Raw genomic sequence first — 20,507 nt, 5'->3', positions numbered from 1 at the left:
CAGGAGAGAGGAAATCTGACTCCCCAAGAAGAGAGGGGACTCGGAGGACGTGGGCAAGGGGACAGGCTGGTATTCACCCCATGCAGCTGCAGCACCTGTAGGTTTGCAGGGTTCTGCCAGGGCAGGCAGGCCTGGCATCCCTTTTACAGTCAGGCCTGGACAGTCAGTGCTCCATTATTGGACACAGGAAAGAATTTAATTAACATTTCATGACATTGTGTTTCATCCAAACAGCGGATGGCCTTGCAGTTTTGCCTGAATTCAGCAGTCCGAAGATCTTACCCCGAAGCCTTTTCATCCCCACAAATCGGTTATGATAACAGGCTCTCTTGCTTCCCCCCCACCCCGTTTGTTTGTTTTTGTCTTTTTTAGGGCTACACCTGAGGCATGTGGAAATTCCCAGGCTAGGGGTCGAATGGGAGCTGCAGCTGCCAGCCTGCGCCACAGCCACAGCAGCAATGCAGGATCCGAGCCATGTCTGTGACCTACATCACAGCTCACAGAAATGCCGGATCCTCAACCCACTGAGCGAGGCCAGGGATTGAACCTGCGTCCTCATGGATACTAGTTGGGTTCCTTACCACTGAGCCACAGTGGGAACTCCCAATAAGTGGCCTTTGACTTGAGCTGGGTGCCTGGATGACTCGCTGAGCTGGGTGGGGCTGAGGATGGGGATCCCAGGCTTTTGGCCCTCCCCGGTCCCATGCTGATGGTCTGAGGATGCTCTCAGCAGGAGGATGGGAGGACATTGAGGTGGACCAGATGTGCAAGAACAAGGGTCTGGATGCCATGTGCTCTCACAAGGTAGGCAGGAAGGGATTGATGGGGAAGCCCCAGGTGTAGGGAATGAGAAACGGAACCTGACCCATGCAGACTCTGGTGACGAGTAAGAGATGGTTGGATGGGCCAGGCCAGGTGGCCCAGCTGTGGATAGTATACAGGTGTGCCTTACAAACCAGAGCTGTTCCTCCATTGTGGGGGCCCCTGAGCACACCAGGGAGTTGATGCCCGGGCCCAGCCCACACCAGCCCTCAGCCAGCGAAGTCTGGGGCTGGAGGTAAACCTTTCTGCTTCCTTGCCCCTCCCCTCTGGTGGGGCAGCTCTGAGGTGGGTTCTACATCACCTCCCAGATTGCCCTGCCCCCCGGGACTGCGGCCCTGCTGCCCACAGCAGTCACCTGCTCCATATGCACCTCTAATTGGCTTCCTTCCCTCTCTCACTTCCCCATCCTCCTGATGCTTTCCTGGACCATTGCCCCCCGTCAACCACTTCCCTTCAAATCCTCGTCACAGGGTCTGCTCCTAGGGAAGCTGAGACAGGGTGTAAAAAGGGAGAAGTGGGCCCCACAGGAGCAAGGCTCTGACCCAAGTCACGGGACCCCAGTACCAGGCAAGGGTCCAAGGGGATTTGGTCTCCAGATCAAGTCAGGAGCCCGTTACCTCTCACCAAGGATGGCGATGATGATGGAAATAAAGGTGGGAAGAGCATCAGGTGTCACAGGTGCCTCCTCCATCAGGCGCTGCTCACAGATAAATGAATGCATTCCATCTTCACAATAGCCCGGTGGTCTGGGTTCTATTATCACCCCGCTTTAGAGAGGAGGAGACCAGGGCATGTGGAGGTTGAGTAGCCTGCAGAGGGATGGAGGGGCAGCAGCCAGGCAGACTCCAATCTTCATTTGCTCAGGGACTGGCTGCATTAAAGTCTCTGAGAAGCCCTGCAGCAGATAACCGGGTGGTTTTCAGCTCTTTCCAAACAAGCATGACAAGGAATCCTCTCCTTGGAGCACCACTTTGGACCCTGGAAGCAGCTTCAGGACACCCTGTAAAGAGCCACAAAGCTCCAGCTGGTAAGGGAATTTCTCCCATTTGTTCCAGACTCTCCATGTGGATGCAGAGATAAGCCACATTCCCCAGGGCTGGGGAGGGGGTGGTGGGGCTGGGAGGTCAGTAGGATGCCGACAGTGGTCCAGTGAGGGCTGTAACAGGGGCAGGGATACAAGGCTAAGGTGAGAGAGGGGGTGATAGGTGAGGTACTGGAGAAAGAACGGGAGGATGTGATGGATCCCTGGAGGTGGTCAGTGCAGCCTGGATGCAGAAGTTTCAAGGCTTCCCTAGGTGAGGCTGCTGCTTAGGACCTACTCTAGAGACAATCAAAGAATCTAAAGGGTTGGTTGCCGAGGGGGAGGGAGGATGTGTGAGGGTTGGATTAGGAGTTTGGAACCAGCAGATGCAACCTAGTATATATAGGATGGATACACAAGATCCTACTGTATAGCACAGTATTCAATATGGTACAGCACGATATGAAATAGCCTATGATAAATGATAAAGTATGTATATATATTTATGAATCACTTTGCTGTACACCAGAAATGAACACAACATGGCAAATCAACTATACTTCAATTAAAAAAAAAAGATCTAAAGGGAAGGAGAAAGGCTAAGGGATTTGGGCAGGAAGCAGATCTAATTGTTGAGAATAACTGGAGGCAGAATTGGGAGATGGGGTTTGGGGCCAGACTCTACCTCGAAGTCACTGGGTGGCCTGGGCGTTGAACTGCATGTCTTTGCCATGAAAGACCTTACCTAGGTGACCTTCAAGTCCCCTCTCAGCTCAGATCTCAACTCCACGTGCCTCCGCGTGATGGATGTTCTCCTGGCTCCCAGGCTGGCCAGTGGTTTCTCAGCTAAAATCAGCCTCCTGTCAAAGGGAGACCCTGGGGGAGATCCATCACATGCCTGGGACCCTCTGAAAATAGCCCATCAAGGTCCCTTGTACACACCGGTCCCCCTCTTTCACCTACTCAAGGACGTCACGCCAGCAACATTTCCCCTCCCAGGTCATCCAAGCTCCTTTCTCCAGGGGGTCATTCCCACCAGTGAGCAGGCAGGCCGTTAGCTCTCTATCACAACCTCATGTCACTGTAACATTCCACAAAAGAGTTCTCTTTTTTAGGGCTGCACCCTGGGCATATGGAGGTTCCTAGGCTAGGCGTCGAATCAGAGCTGTAGCCACCCGCCTACACCACAGCCACAGCAACAGCAATGCCAGACCTGAGCTGCATCTGCAACCTACACCACCGCTGACCGCAATGCTGGATCTTTAACCCGATGAGCGAGGCCAGGGATCAAACCCGAAACCTCCTGGTTCCTAGTGGGATTCTTTTCCATTGTGGTGCAACGGGAACTCCCACAAAAGAGTTTTTCCGCTTGTCCTCTTCCACCCCTCCTCCCCTAGGGAACCTGTTCTTGCGGGTGGTAGCCGAGGGGCTGTACCCAGGGCCTCTTCTGCACCTGGACCTGCTTTAGATGGCAAGATCCTGGACCTTGAGCCCGAGGACATCCCCCGTGAGACTTTTCAGGGATCTAGAGAGGCCTTGAGGCTGGTCCGCCTGTGTCTACTGCCTGAACAGTTGCCAAAGCTCCGCCTAGATCCAGGGGAAGGGACATTGGACCCACCTGACAATGGAAGGCGTGTCAGGGAATTTGCAGACATGTTTTAAAACTGCCAGAGACCACATAGATCATTCTCACGCAAAGTTCTGGAGAGTTCTGAGAGTCTTCCGGCTTCTTAACATTTCTATCAAGGATAGAAAAATTCAGCGTCCTGAATGAGATAGATCTGAGAGTAGCTGTGAAGCCTCGGTCCCATATATACCCTGAGATCAGAGCTCGACTTTGGGGAGTGGTCCAAACTTGCTGACAGAGGCTCGGGTTAAAGATGGTTGCCCACTTGCCTGTGCAGTTACTCGTTCCCTTAGCCCCCAAGGGACTCTGTTGGGGGCTAAGGGAGCGACTCTGGGCTTCGGACCAATCAGACAGATGGCAGCTCCCCACTGCAGCCTGAGGGCGGGACAGTGGGACAGTAACGATATTTGGGGCACTGTTTTTCCTAGGAAGAGAGAGGGAGAGAAACTCTTTGGGCCAGATTCTGTCTCTTGGTTTCCTGAATTTTTGGTCTCATTTTGCAAAAATGATCACATTTTATCTGATCCTGAGAGAATGAATTATTTCTAATCCAAGCAATTCTTAAATATAACCCCTGGGGGGAATGGGGCTGGAGAAATGATCAGAGAGAGGTGTCTTTTGCCACAGTGGGCTTTAATATTTAACTATTTAATATTAATATATTAATATTCTATATTTGACATTAATATTCTATAGCATATACACATATGCATACATATAAGACCTTTGCAGAGTGAGGGGTGTTTAGCCTACAAAGAAATTCCACACTTGTGCACTTTACAAAAGGATTTGCCAAAGGCTTCCTTGAAGTGCTGTGGTCTCCAGGGAGCCTCAGAAAAGGATTTTGATTTTCAAACATTTTCTTGCCGTGCTCTGTTGCAACCTCAAAAATGTGTTCGATTTCTGCTTCAAGTTCTGTTCGATTCAGCCAGCATTTTCTCAAGCTCCTATTAAGTGCTGGGCTCCATGCTTGGCACTGCGGAAGAACCAAGATAAATGAGATCCCTGTCCAAAGGGAGATGGCCTCTGCAAACACGCTCACAGAGGCGGCTCTTAACGGAAGAATGTGCCTGGGAAGTCGTCATCAGGGACCACTCTGTAAAATCATCAGCATTGCCCAGAGCTCCCACCAGTAGTTGAGCCTGGAGAGATGCCTCTGGTGTCCCCAGCTGGTGGGGTGGCCAGGAAGGTCTGCCATAGCACCAGCGGAGAAATAATAACAGTTCCTCTGCTCCCACCCCTCCCATCACCGGGCTTATTCCACAAAAGTGCCATTTTTTGATAAAAACAAAGCAGGGCGATATGCTGACATGATGGGTATTGAAGCTACCACGCAAGAGAAAGCCGGTGATGATAAGCAGAGGGTCACCCACCCCATTTTCAAAACTGCTTAAGCCTCTGATATTGGGGGCTTGTGACTCCCTGGCGTAGGCTGTGGTTATTTCTTTCCTTTAATCTCTTTTTTTTCTTTTTGGAGAGTGGGTCAATGAGCCTGGAGTGCAGCCAAGACACCTGGAGGTGAGGATGTCAGGAGCAGCCTGAAATGGGGTGGAATGTGCCTTGTTCCTGATCTTAGAGAAAAACAGTCCTATATCCTCAAGTATAATGTTCATTTTAAGTTTTTCATAGATGCCATTTATGAGTTTCAGGAAGTTCCCTTCTATCCTGTAGTTTGAAGAGAGTTTTTCAAATGCTTTTTCCCTGCTTACATCTTTGTTGTTTTTGCTGGGGTTTTTTTTGGTTTTGTTTTGTTTTTTTGTGTTTTGGCTGTACCCTGGGGATATGGAAGTTCCCAGGCCAGGGTCAACTCTGATAGAGGCCACAGCTGCATCAACACCAGGTCCTTAACCCCCTGGGCCACATCAGGAATTCCTCCCTTACATCTATTGAGATGATTATACGATTTTTTTTCTATTTTATCAGTATGGTGTAGTACACTGATTGAGGGTGGGTTTTTTTGAATTTTTAAAAATCTCTGGTAACGTATACCAAACATAAAATGTCAGGAGCATTAAATTCCAGTTTTTGGTTTGTCCGGGAGAGTCTTTATTGCTCCCTCATTTTATTTATTTAATTTTTACATTATGGGAAAAAATAGAACAAAATTTACCCTCTTAACCATTTTAAGTATAGGGCTGGGTATATTCACATTATCATTCATCAAATCTTCAGAACATTTTCATTTGAAAAACTGAAACTATACCCATCGAACCCCTTCTTCCTTCCTCCAAACCTCTGGAAACCTCTATTCTGCTTTCTGTTTCTATGACTTTGTCTACTTTAGATATCTTTTTTTTTTTTTGTCTTTTCTAGAGCTTCATCCTTGGCATATGGAGGTTCCCAGGCTAGGGGTCTAATCAGAGCCGCAGCCACCGGCCTATGCCAGAGCCACAGCAACCACACAGGATCCAAGCCACATCTGTGACCTACACCACAGCTCACAGCAACACCAGATCCTTAACCCACTGAGCGAGGCCAGGGATTGAACCTGCAACCTCATGGTTCTTAGTCGGGTTCATTAACCACTGAGCCACGATGGGCACTCCCTACTTTAGATATCTTATTTAAACAGAATTGTACAGTATTTGACTTTTGTGACTGGTTTATTTCATTTAGCATAATGTCCTCAAGGTTCGTCCATGCTGTATCGTGTGACAGGATTTTCTTTTTAAAGGCTAAATAACATTCCATTGCATGTACATATGAAAAATCCATCCATTTATTGTTGCTTCCACTTTTTGGCTATTGTGAATAATCTTGGGATAAATATAGGTGTGCAAATATCTCTTTGAGATCCTGCTTTCAGTTCTTCTGGATACATACCACTTGTTGAAGGGACTGTCCTTTCCCCATTTGGCACCTTTGATGAAGATCATTTAATCATATATGCCAGGGTTTATTTCTGAGCTGTCTTCTCTATCTTGTTGATCTATTTATCTGTCTTTAGGCCAATAGGTACTATTTAGTTTTCTGTAACTCTATACTATATTTTAAAATCAGAAAGCATGGAGCCTGTAACTTTGTCCTTCTTCTTTTTTTTTTTGTCGTCTTTTTTTTGCTACTTCTTGGGCCGCTCCCGCGGCATATGGAAGTTCCCAGGCTAGGGGTCGAATCGGAGCTGTAGCCACCCGGCCTACATCAGAGCCACAGCAACGCGGGATCCGAGCCGCATCTGCAACCTACACCACAGCTCACGGCAACGCCAGATTGTTAACCCACTGAGCAAGGGCAGGGACCGAAGCTGCAACCTCATGGTTCCTAGTTAGATTGGTTAATCACTGCATCACTACGGGAACTCCACTTTGTCCTTCTTTTCACAATTATTTTGACCATACAGAGTCCCTTGAAATTCCATGTGAAGTTTAGGATCAGTTTTTCCATTTATGCAAAAAAAATGTCATAGGGATTTTGGTAGAATTTGCGTTGAATCTATAAACTGCTTTGGATAGTATGGACATTTTAACGATATTAAGTCTTCTAATCCATGAACATAGGATGTCTTTCCATTTGTTTGTGAATTATTTAATTTTGTTAAGCAATGTTTTGCAATTTTCTTTTCTTTTTCTTTTTTTTTTTTGCTCTTTTTAGGGCCACATCTGCAGCACATGGAGGTTCCCAAGCTAGGGGTCTAATTGGAGCTGTAGCTGCTGGCCACAGCCACAGCCACAGCAACTCGGCATCCAAGCCACATCTGTGACCTACATACACCACAGCTCATGGCAACGCCAGATCCTTAACCCACAGAGCAAGGCCAGGGATTGAACCTGCAGCATTATTGTTCCTGGTTGGATTCATTTCTGGGAACCAAGACAGGAATGCCAATGTTTTGCAGTTTTTAGTGTAAAAATCTTTCACATCCTTGGTTATATTTATTCCTATGTATTTTAGTCCATTTTTTTTTAGGGCCACACCCATGGCGTATGGAAGTTCCCAGGCTAGGGGTCAAATCAGAGCTATAGCTGCCAGCCTACATCACAGCCACCGGAACATGGGATCCGAGCCACATTTGTGACCTACACCACACCCCACGGCAATGTCGGGTCCTTAGCCCACTGAGCGAGGCCAGGGATCAAATCTTCATCCTCATGGATACTAGTCAGATTCACTTCTGCTAAGCCACAACAGGAACTCTCCTAAGTATTTTATTCTTTTTGATGCTTTATAATTGGGATTTTTTTTTTCTAATTTCCTTTCAGATCACTTGTTGATGTATAGAAACACAACTAATTTTTTTGTATGTTGATTTTTCCTGCGACTTTGCATAATTAATTTATTTTTGAACAGATTTAGAAATAGAATCTTTAAGGTTTTTTATGCATAAGATTGTATCATTTGTGAACAGAGATAATTTTACTTTTTATTTTCTAATTTGGATACTTTTAATTTATTTTTCAAATTACTACTTAATTTTTTTTAGAGAAGTTTAAGGTTCATAGCACAATTGAGGGGAAAGTACAGATATTTCTTGTATACCCTTTGTTCACATATGCATAGTCTCTCTCATTATCTTTTTTTTTGGCACATACCTGCAGCATGCAGAAGTACCGGGACCAGGGATTGAACCCATGCCATGGCAGTGACAGCACTGGATCCTTAACACTAGGTCCCCAGGGAATTCCGGTCTCTCCCATTATCGGTATATCTTACCAGAGTGATACATTTGTTACAACTGGTGAGCCAAAAATGATGAACAACTCAAACATTCTAATCACTCAAAGTCTATGATTTATATTAGGTTCACTCTTGGTGTTGTGCATTCCAATGGCTTGTAAAAATGTATAATGACATGTATAATGACATGTATTCATCATTATGGTCTCACACAAAGTATTTTCCCTGCTTTAAAAATCTTCTGTGTCCTTTCTATTCATCCTTCCTCGCAACCATTGGGAACCACTGATCTTTTTACTATTTTCAGTTTTGCCTTTTCCAGAATGCTATATATTTGGAATCATATGGCATGCAGCCTTTTCAGATTGGCTTCTTTCATTTAGCAATATGCATTTAAATTTCCTTCATGCATTTCATGGCTTGAATGCTCATTTCCTTTTACTGCTGAATACTATTCCATTGTCTGTCTATACCTTAGTTTATCCATTTATATCTCCTAAAGGACACCTTGATTGCTTCAAAGTTTTGGAAATAATAAATAAAGCTGTACTGTGTGCAAGTTTTGGGGTCTTTTACTTCCTTTTCTTGCCTAATTGCTCCGGCTAGGACTTCCACCACATGTTGAATATAAATGGTAAGTGAGGGTATCCTTGCCTTGTTCTTGGAATGAGAGGAAAACCTTTCAGTCTTTCATCATTGCGTATGATGATTTCTGTGGTCTTTCTTATAAGACTTTTACTATGTTAAGGTCATTTGTTTCTGTTCTAGTTTGTTGAGTGATTTCTTCATTGCAAGGGGGTTTTGAATATTGTCAAATGATGTTTCTGTATCGATTGAGATAGTCTTTTTTTTTTTTCTTTATTCTGATAATGTGGTGTATTACAGTGATTGATTTTCATATGTTGAACTGTTCTTGCATTCCGGGAATAAATTCCACCTGGTCATGATGTCAAAACCACTTAATGTGCTGTTGAATTCAGTTTGCTAATATTCTGTTGAGGATTTTTGCATCAATATTTTTGAGAGATAGTGGCTTGTAATTTTCTTTTTTCTTTTTCTTTTGGCCACACCCATGGTATATGGAAGTTCCCAGGCTAGGGAGCAAATCCAAGCCCAGCTGTGGCAATGGCAGATCCTTAACCCACTGCACCACAGCAAGAACTCCTGGCCTGTAATTTTCTTATCTTGCAATGTCTTTGTCTGTTTTTTGACCATTATTTCTTCAAATAAACTCTCTGCCCTCTTTTTCTCTCTTCTTCTTTTGGGACTCCCATAGTATGTACACTGATCTAGACAATATTCCATAAATCCCCTAGGCGCTCTTCACTTGTCTTCATTCTTTTTTTTTTTTTCTTTTGATCCTTTAACCTGAAAATTTCCAATGATCTAGCTTCAAGTTTGCCGATTTTTTTTTTTTTAAGGGCAGCACCCATGGTATATGGAGGTTCCCAGGCTAGGGGTCCAATTGGAGTTGTAGCCATCAGCCTCTGCCAAAGCCATGGAAATGCTGGATCCAAGCCATGTCTTCAACCTACACCACAGCTCACGGCAACACCAGATCCTTAACCCACTGAGCAAGGCCAAGGATCGAACCCACAACCTCATGGATGCTAGTCAGGTTTGTTAACTTCTGAGCCACAATGGGAACTCTGAGTTTGTTGACTCTTTATTATGCTTCATCAAGTATGCTGTTGAACCCCTCTATCTGAATTTTTCAATTAAGTTATTGTATTCTTTACCTCCAGAATCTCTTTGTTGATATTCTCATTTTGTTCATGCATCATTTTTCTGATTTTGTTTAACTGTCTATTTGTGTTCTCTTTCAGCTAACTGAGCATCTCTAAAATGATTATTTTAATTCTTTCAGGTAATTCATAGATCTCCACTTCCTCAGAGACAGTTTCAGGAGGCTTATTTTGTTCCCTTTATTGGGTCATGTCTCTCTGTTTCTTTATGTGCTTCATGAACTTTTGCTGAGATTTGGACATTTGAAGCAAGAGCTACCTCTAAGTCTTTATGGACTGGCTTCATACAGAGGAAGATCTTCACTCATCAACTCGACTAAAGATTGTAGATACTTCTCAGACTTTTTCTGGAGATGTACCTTTGGGTTTATCTGTAATTTCTTCAGTTAATGAGGTTTGCCTGTTTTTCTTACCAGGAATCTGTAATATCTTGCTCCCTTCTGGTGTCTGTCTATGATGCTGGAGTCCCCCTGGTGCTGAAAAGTGCTGTAGTACTCACCTTTGTTCTCTGGCCCCCAACCTGGTGTCTAAACTATGTCACCATTCCTGTCAATGCTCAAGGCAGGCAAGGCATAAAGCAGTCCCCTGTGCAGCTTCCTGAAAAATCAGAAGTCTATATACACATTCCAATCTTTTATTTCCTTCTTGAGGGAGCAGTTATCAGTTGGGATTTTTTCTCCTGATTATATCATGCTGCATTGGCCATGAGGAGTGCCTCGGGCAGGCAACAAATTTTCCTACCCATTTTGATGAAGCTCTTATTGGCTTTGTGCTCATCTGGGTCCTGCAGCTTCCTAAGTGGGTTCTGGATTCTCACAAAGGCTGTGCATGTAGCTATTAAGTTAGTGTCTCTAGTGGGGAATGAAGGCTTAGGGTTTCTACACAAATATCTTGCTGATGTCATTTTTTTCCTCTTTTATTTTTGAAAGATATTTTCACTGGGTATAGAATTCTAGTTTGACATTGATTTTCTTTCAGCAATTTAAAGATGCCACTGCTTTTTCGCATTGCTTGCATATTTTCTAAAAAGATGTCTGCTGTAATTCTTATCTTTGTCCCTCTATATGTGTCAGGTATTTTCCCTTTCTCTGCCTTTAAGATTTTCTCTTTCTTTTGTTTTCAGCAGCAGGCATATGGTGTACTTGGGGTTTTATTTTTGTTTTTGTTTTGCTTGACACTCTTTGATCTTATTTGATCCGTCATTTGGTTTCTCTCATTAATTTTGAATATTTCTCAGTCATTACTTCTTTAAATATTTCTTGTGCCATATTCTTCCCCTTCTCTGGAATTCCAATTATGCACATGCTAGGTTGTTTGATATTGTCTTACAGATCTTGGCTGTTCTGTTCTGCTTTTTTTTCCTCACTATTTTTTTCTTTTTGTGTTTCAGTTGGGCAATTTCTATTGACTTACCTTAAAATTTGCTGATTCTTTGGATGTATTGAGTCTACTAATGATACCATTAAATTCATTCTTCATCTCTTTTCTTGTGTTTTTCATTTATAGCATTTCTATTCTTTTTCGTATGGTTACTTTATCTCTGCTGATATTATCCATCTAATCTTGCATGTTGTAAATTTTTCCATTAGAGCCTATAACATATTAATCATAATTATTTTAAGTTACATGCCAGACTTCCAACAGCTGTCTCTTATTTGAGTCTGGCTCTGATAATATGCTGGGATAAGTGCTGAGGCTACAATCTGTACAAATTCCCTTGGCAAATCAGAGCCAAGGAGGGCTTCACTTTCTGGGTGGCTGGGAGGATAAGGGGTTAGGGATGGTATCAAAAGAAGATCAGTAGTTATTTCCCCAGTATAGGAGGGAGTTGTGCACCTGGCAGTCAGAATCATACAGACAGAGGCATAACTGAGTAAGCACAAGCCATAATTCATACATGGAAAGAAACCTTTGGGCATAATTTATGGGAAAACAGGGAGAAAGGACCCAGGCATCATCCTTATTTCTCACCTCTACTCCATCGCTTAAACACATACCCCATCCTCTAGTCATTCTAGACTGCATGCTCTTCCTTCAACAGGCCAAAAGCTTCCCAGCCTCTGAGCCTCTGCATATGCTCTTCCCTCTGTCTAGTGTGCCCTTCCTACCATGACACCCCAACAAGCTCCCCCTCCTCCTTCTCAGTTCAATGTCACCTCTTCTGTGAATTTTGCTGACCTTCCCCAGGCAGATTCAGACAAGCCCTGCTTGGAGCTCCCCAGACACCACACCCCACACTTCTACAGCCAGGACCTCCCATTGCACCAGACTCACCTGCTCCTTGTTATTCCTTGCTCACCAGGCTTAGAGCTCCTAGAGGTCTGGAACATGGCTTATAAAGTGCTAAATTAATGCCTCTGGGTGTCTGAATGAAGGAATGAATGAATGAGTGGGTGGGTGAAGGTGTTGGACCATGAAGAAGTGAAGCGATCCTTGCAGTTATCTCCTGACTCCTGAAGGATTAACATCAAAAGTCACCAACCCCTTTGTGACTCACAGACAGGGGTTTCACAAACTGGAAATGGCATGAAAAGGTCAGCAGTCCATTCCCCTGCCTCTAGGCTGGAAACCAGTGTTTTTCTTCTCCAATAGATGAATCAGAGAGGGTTTCCTCCCTGCTCAGCACCATATAGGCCATACCCTGCCAAGAACCTTGATTTCCAGCAGCCACAGCCAGCATCAACTATAGCTAGCATCAGTCACAGCCAACATTGGCCAGTCCTTGGAGCGGCTCAGCAGCCACAGACATTGTATTATGGGCATTGTGTCATCTCATTTAACTCTCACCATAGTCATTCAGTCTTCCTACCTTCATTTTATTTATATTTCCACAGTACTTCGTAAGTACTAACATAAGAACAACAGCATATGCTCATTTTAAAAGATCTCAAGGGGAGTTCTGTGGTGGCTCAGTGAGTTAAGGGTTTGGCATTGTCACTGCTATGGCTCGAGTTCAACCCCTGGCCTAGGAACTTTTGTATGCCTTGTGTGCAGCCAAAAACAAACAAACAAAAACAAACAAACAAAAAAAAAAAACCTCAAGGAATACAGTAAGAGAGATCTTCAGCCCATGTCTTCATTACCATTTTATAGATGAGGAAACTGAGGCACTTTCTATACAACACAGCCTATTTCCTATGAACATAAAACTGGGCTGTCTTTTGCCTGATGACACACTACCAGCTCAGCCACTCACTGGAGTGGGGGGTGGGGGAACCAAGGCCCTGGGGAGGTCTTGGGCAGTTGGAAAGAATTGGTCACTTGAATGGATTGTTTTCCTCTGGGTCATTGTTGGCAACTCAATATTCAATTGTGCCACCCAGGGTGGTCCCTGCTTCCCGCTCAGGAATGACAGAGAAAAACAGTCCTGGTGAAATCTAAATAGAGGTGTCCTAAGAAACCCAAGGGAGACATGTGCAGAGGCTCTCAAAGAGTCCATTCATCTGAGGCTGATGAATTACCTGGACAGGTGCTTCTGCCACTGGCATCCTCGCTTAGAGCAGAGAAATTACTTCTTTGGTGGTGGTTCTCTGGAGCGACCTGGTCCGTTTGTCTCTTTTATTACCACGGAATTTCAGGAAAGTGTCTGCTGAATCCCCTACCCCTGCCCCCCTTTTCTAAATATTGGATTTATTTGATGACTCCATTAGGCTTGGTGGTGGCGGCCAGAGCAAGCCCTGTGGTGAGGAGGTCTTGGCCCCTGTGCCCCCCTGCCCAAGGCTTCTCTTGGTGGGTGGGATGGGTGGGTGGCTGGACATCTACCCATTCAGAACCACCATCCCCATCAGCAGCAGGACCATGAGCTGCCCTTCCTTCCCTTTCACCTGCTCTGTGGGCAGCTGTGCCCAAACCTGAGGCAGCTGAGAATGAGTTGAGGTGGGGAATTCTCTGGAATGTTGTCTGGGAGGAGGCACTTCCACCAACTACATGTTAATAAAAAAAAGTTAAAAAATCATGTATGAATGGGATCATGTTATATCTGTCTTTCTGTGTCTAACTTATTTCATTTAATAGAACACCCTCTAGATCCACCCGTGTTGGTGCAAAGGGCAGGGTTTCTTTCTTTTTATGTCTGAATAATTTTCCTTTGTGTGTATGTACACAACAGAATAGTATTCAGTCACAAAACACATACACACAATATATACATATATATATATGCACCTTTTTATTTGTGTGTGTGTGTGTGTGTATGTTTGTGTACATATATATCTACTATCTCACCTTTTCTTTTTCTACTCATTCACTGATGGACACCTAGATTGTTTCCATGTCTTAGCTATTATAAATAATGCTGCTATGAACATTAGGGTGTATGTATCTTTTTGAGTTAGTGTTTTCCTTTCCTTTGGAAAAATACCCAGGAGTGGAATTGCTGGATCATGTGGCAGTTCTATTTTTAATTTTTTGAGGCGCCATCACACTGTTTTCCACAGTGGCTGCACCAGTTTACATCCCTGCCCTCCGTCTCCTCCACAACCTCCCCAACACTTGTTATCTCTTGTCTTTTTGATCACAGCCACTCTAACAATGTGAGGGATAGCCCACTGTGGTTTTGATTTGCATTTCCCTGATGACTGTGGACCTCTTATGTTGGCCGTTTATCCTATCTTCTTGGAAAAATGGCTTTTCAGATCCTCTGTCCCCTTTTTTAATCGAATTCCTTTTTTATTATTGAGTTGGAAGAGGTCTGAATACATTTTAGAAATTAACCCCTCATAAGATACAGGATTTGCAAATATTTTCTCCCATCGGTGGGTTACCTTTTCTAGATCATTCTTTCCTGGGGGGGCCGGGTGTCCTTTTAGGCTGTTTTATTATAAGCTGTTTTATAGCATCGCTGGCCCCTGGTCTCTAGATGCCAATAGGCCCTCGAGTCATGGCAATTGAAAATATCTCCCTAAATTGCCAAATGTTCCCTGGAAAGCAACACCCGTCCCCTCCCCCTTCCCCAGGGCAGGGGCAAAAGCAGACTTCGGGTCAGAAATATGAGTTTTTGTCTCTGCTCCACCCTTTCCTTTGCTATGTGACCACACAGTGGTTTCAGAACGGCTCCAAGCCTCCGGTTGTTCCTCAGGAACACGAAGATGAACCAACCTAACAACAGAACTCTTTTTTTAATTAATTAATTATTATTATTATTATTTTTTTTTGCTTTTTAGGGCTGCACCTGTGGCATATGGAAGCTCCCAGGCTAGGGGTCCGATTGGATCTACAGCTGCCGGCCTACATCACAGCCACAGCAACGCTAGATCTGAGCAATGTCTACGACCCACACCGCAGCTCACAGCAATGCCAGATCCTTATCCCACTGAGCAGGGCCAGGGATCGAACCCAAATCTTCATGGATACTTGTTGGGTTCGTTACCCATGAGCCACAGCAGGAACTCCTAATAGGACTTTTAAGTGGATTAAATTGATCCTCATGAGAAGAGGCCTGGTACACAGAAGGTGCTCAATAAATCCTGGTTGTTGTAAGTGGCTCAGAAAAGCATCACTTCCAGAAGGGCAGGCAGCATGGGCAACCCCACACACCGCCCCACCCCACCCCAAAGAAATCTCAGTCTCTCTGGGAAAGAGAAATAGAAAATATTCTCATTCCAAAGTGTAAATGTCAGAGGCTTGGGAAGATTTCTGAAAATAAACATTTTGCACCAGGGGGAGGAAAGGAAGCTGGGCGAGAAAGAAGGCCGGGGAGGCAGAGGCCCAACTTTTAAGAATTGGGAAATCGTGTAAAAATCCGGTTTCTTTTTCTCTGGCAAAATCAGGAGGTCGGAGCACCCTGGCTGTGGTCTGGCAGTGCCTGGAGCTGGGCGGCTTCTGCGTGGCCCCCCACAGGCCTCACCTGGGCTCGCTGCCAGGACCCCAGCCCTGCTGCGGGCCTGCCCTGCCCCTCGGCTCTGGGCCTGAGCCTTAGCATCATTGTGTTCCCCCTGCTGCGTTCCTGTCCCCTGAACACATCCCTCCCTGACCACAGAGGATTCCAGGGGGCGACTCTAGGCCAGAGGATTGGTCCTGAGATTCTCTGATCATCTCAGCTCAAATGTCACCTCCTCAGAGAGGCCTTCCTTGACCACCTGCGACCAAAACACAGCAATGGGTCGAAGAGTGAGGGAGTGTGGGCCTGCAGCAGCCACCCAGGTTTCAGTGATGTCCTGAAGGTCCCCAAAGGAGGCTCACTAGCCAGAACCAGTCACGGTGACCTTGGAGGGGGCCAGGGAAGCAGGGGGAAGGCCCTATTTATGGCGCTTCAGGTACATGCCAGGCACATCAGTGATTTGCCTGAGATAATCCATTTGCTTGTTTCCTTAGGACAGTTCCCTTCTGGAAAGCCATTGCCCTTCTCTGGGTCTCAGTTTCTTCCTCTATGAAATGGGTGTTGCCCTAGAGCCACACGTTTCCACTGTAGGATTCCATCGCTTGAGAGGCCCCGCTGCTCCTAAAGCAAAGATCCTGACCTTGAGCTTGGCTTTCAAGGTCTTGCAAGGCCGGTTCCTGCCCCTCCCCCTCCAGCCCCACCCACACAGACCAGGTGTGGAAACTGAGGCTCTGAGAGGTGACCACACTTGCCAAGGCCACTCTGTCAGGAGATGGCAGAGCCAGATTCAAATCCAGGCCTGTCGGGATCAGTCCCTGGGACTGGCTGCCCCCCTGCCCTGCCCCGGCTGCTCAGAAATGCTGCCTCCAGGGGGTACATGCCCTCCAGTGGGCCTTGTCCCCAAATCTTCATTTCACGGTCACAGGCTGCCCAGTCAGGCACTCAGGCCCCTGTCTCCACCTGCCTTCTGCCCTGGGCCCTCCTGGCAGGGCTCGGGCTCACCCAATTCGCTTTCCCACAACTTCCCCATATCCACCTGTGTAGACAGGACCCCGAGGGAAGCACAGGAGGCTCTGAGCCATGTCAGCCGTGTTTGTCGAGGACGGGGTAGTCTTTGAAGGGGACGAGTGACCACAGGGTTTGGGTCCAGCCTGAGGCCTGTGTGGACACTGCCCAGGCTTCTCATCAAAAAGCGAAAAGGGATGATTTTAAAGGAGCCAAGAGCAATGCAGCTGGTGGGTCTCACTGACCTTAGTAGGGTCCTTAGAAGCGTTTAGACACAGGCACAAAGGAGTCAGTTAAGAGGCCTCTGCGGTGATTCAGGTGCAGAGGACAGCAGGGCAGCTGCGGTGGAGACATAGAAAGTGGGTGGACACGAATGGCCTCAGAGGAACGGAGAGAACTTGGTGCCAGTGAAGGGCTGGCACTGATAATGGTCAGAGGGCATGGGGTGCTGTGGAAAAGCTGATAATGAACACTGGCGAATTGCTCTGTGGGCCACCAGCAGGAATGACAGACCTGCCCCTGAAGGGCCACCCTGCACTCACACAATGTGGGAGCGTTTCACAGGTCTGGGACCACAGGTGACAGTGGTGGGGATATGAGAGGAGGTGATAGAACCTACAATGGGGTGAGACAGGCCAGGCTTTGTCCTCAGTACTTTTCATGGACACATGTGATAATCCTCACAACAGGTGTGTGAGATATGTGCTATTATCGCCCTATTTTACAGACAAGACACAGAGAGGTTTAGTACCTTGCCCAAGGTCACACAGCAAGTTAGTGGCAAAGCTGGTACTTGCACTCAGGCGGTAGCTCCTAAGTCCATATTCTTTTTTTTTTTTCCTTAATTGCAAAGTGATTCAGATATATAGATTCTTTTCTAGATTATTTTCCCTTATAGGTTATTATAAGATATGAATACAGTTCCCTGTGGTATACAGTAGGTCCTTTTTGTTTATCTGTTTTATATGTAGTAGTCTGTATGTCTGTATCTGTTAATCTCAAATTTACCCCTCCCTCCTTTCCATCTTGGTAACCATACATTTATTTTCTATGTCTGCAAGTCTATTTCTGTTTTGTAAATAAGTTCATTTGTATGATTTTTTGAAGATTTCACATATAAGTGATATTATATGATTTTTTTTTTTTTTTTTTTGTCTTTTTGCTATTTCTTGGGCCACTCCCGCGGCATGTGGAGGTTCCCAGGCTAGGGGTTGAATCGGAGCTGTAGCTGCCAGCCTATGCCAGAGCCACAGCAATGCTGGATCCGAGCCGTGTCTGCAACCTACACCACAGCTCACGGCAACGCTGGATCGTTAACCCACTGAGCAAGGGCAGGGACCGAACCCACAACCTCATGGTTCCCAGTTGGATTCGTTAACAACTGCACCACGACGGGAACTCCCTGATATTATATGATATTTATCTTTGACTTAACTTCACTTAGTATGATAATCTCTAAGTCTATCCAGGTTGCTGCAATGGCATTCTTTCTTTTTTATGGCTGAGTAATATTCCCCTAAGTCCATACGCTTAACTGTTCTTCTAAGCGATAAATATGCAGTTATTGCTGTCAGGGAGCTGCAAGGCCAGAAAATAAAACCCATGGACAACCTGGATGAAGGGGCAGAGACTTTCTGCCTCTGGGGACCAGAAAAGTCTTTGGGGAGGCAGCATTTTAACTCCATCCTAAAAGGTGGGGAATTTTTGAAGTGGTAAAAGTGTAACCTATCAATCAACCTATCAATCAAGGCTGTTATTTCACACAGCACAAACTTACTCTGATCAATTTAGCAGAAACTTTCTTTCCAAAGAGTAAGCTGGAGTGCATCATCTCATGGAAAGAGGAAAGAGAGCCTCTGGTGTATTTAGTTTCTGTCTCTTTAGGCGGAATTCCACAAGCAGAGCGAGGGGTTTGTGTTACTGGGTGATAGCCAACAGTGGTGGATGCTCACTCCACGCTGTCATGAAGGACATTTGAGCAGAGAGGCTGAGGTCACAAATGCTCAGGTGTGGGGGGCTGGGGTGAAGCTCCAGACAACCTTGGAGGAGACCCTCTGGCTGCAACAGAAAACCCAAAACAAAACATTCGGTCTTAAAAAAAAAAAAATGCATCAGGGCTCCTTGTTTTGTTTTTAGGAAAATGAAGGAGGCTGGGTCTGGGCAGGTAGATTTAATGTGTTTATTAAAAATGAGTCAAAAAAAGTTCTGAGAAGAGATGTATCTGAGGGTCCTTGTCCTTGAAATGCCCTAAGTCACTTCATTGTGCTCAGCTCTGGTTTGACCTGACAGTGCTCCTGATCCAGGCACCTGCCAAAAAGCGCGTATCTGTCCAGCTTTCTGCACCTCTGCCACCACCTCTGTGTCATGTTCTGCAAAAAAAAGCAAGCTAGTGGGAATCCAGTTTGTGTGGCTCAACTGTCAAATGGCAAAAAACCAAAAGCAAAACCCTAAAGATTAAGACTCACTAAAGATTTAGAAAAAGGAATGGGGTTCCTGGGAGGCAGGAAAGGGTGGCTTAGGAAAAACAAAGAAAAAGGAAGTTCTAATTTTCTGGAAAGTAAAGAAAATGTTTTCATCCTAGGAAACAAAGGACAAAGGATACTGAGTAACCTGAAGGTTTCTCTTAAGGCTGAAAAGAGAATCTAAGTCAAAAGTTTCAGAAATTTCCATTAAAGGTCATAAATTATGCTCCTAGCTTCAAACATCAGTCACTATATTATTTTTAGTCCATTCTGGTCCTTCAAAGAGAATCTGTTCCCCTTTAGACTATAAGTGCCTCCTGATTAACCACGAGCTGCTTCTTCTTTAATTTTCACTGTCAATGTTCTCTCTGTAATTTTTTAAAAAGCAATTTCCACTTTGGTTGATTCCAGCTTGAATTCCACCCGTCCCACTCCTCAAAAACAAAAACAGTTCGTTCAGCTTCCACAGACCTAACCAGTGCAGAAAAGTCGAAAAACACAAAAATCTTAGCACCTAGAGCAACGAAGGCTAACACCATGGCATAGTTTCTTCTCTATAAATCCAGAAGAATGAGAACAAAACAAGAGGAGAGGAAAATTCGACACACACCATTTGCTGTGCAATCTTTTGAAGAAACAAATTAAATATGTAATCCAAAAAAAAAAAAAAAGATTTTAATGGCAGGAAAATAGTCATGATACATGTTAAACAAAAGTTCTGGATCCAAACCTCTATTGAGTGTAAGGCGTACGTCTGTGCTGTGTAAGAAAACATACCGAACATCAATAGTGATTATCTCAGGATATAAACCTCTGGTCACAGTCTGCTCTGCCAAGTTTGAATGATAAATACTGCATCCCTTTTAAGGATCAGGAAAAAAATTAAAGGCATTTGGAAAAAGGACAATAAGAACCTAGATTTCTAGTAATGGAGCCCTAAGCGCTCTAAACAGTTTGTAAGTGTTTCGTTTCAAAAGAAAAGTATCAGGTCTGTGGACGAGGGCGGGGAGTGGGGGGGGGGGAAGGGTGTGAGGGAGCATGCACAGCTGGAGAGTTGGGGGCGCCAGTAGATCCCCGCAGGGCGGGGAGCTCTCTAGTATAAAAGACTGTGGCTTGGAGATCACACTTGCTACTTCGAGGGGCTGCCGCTTGGAGCTCAGGGTCCTTCAGGGTCCTTCCGCCCAAGGAGCAGCGCTGAGCATCATGGAAAGAGGGATGTGGAGCCCTGCTCCATCTGGGGCTGCTGCTTCTGGCACTGCTCCGGCTCCAGCAGATTTATTCACAGATTTCCAGCCTATGCCCAACCCTCGTTGTAATCACCAGCAAGGCAGGCACTCTCAGGGGAGGCATCCGTGCCCTGCAGTCTACAGCTCCCGTCCTCCGTCTTCTGCTTTCA

The sequence above is a fragment of the Sus scrofa genome, chromosome 6, assembly GCF_054392235.1.
Source record: "Sus scrofa isolate SSC_HxYL_T2T_F1_AM1 chromosome 6, Sscrofa_HxYL_maternal_Yorkshire_Landrace_v2.0, whole genome shotgun sequence".
NCBI classification, from domain to species: Eukaryota; Metazoa; Chordata; class Mammalia; order Artiodactyla; family Suidae; genus Sus; species Sus scrofa.
Note: the sequence above shows the minus strand (reverse complement) of the source record.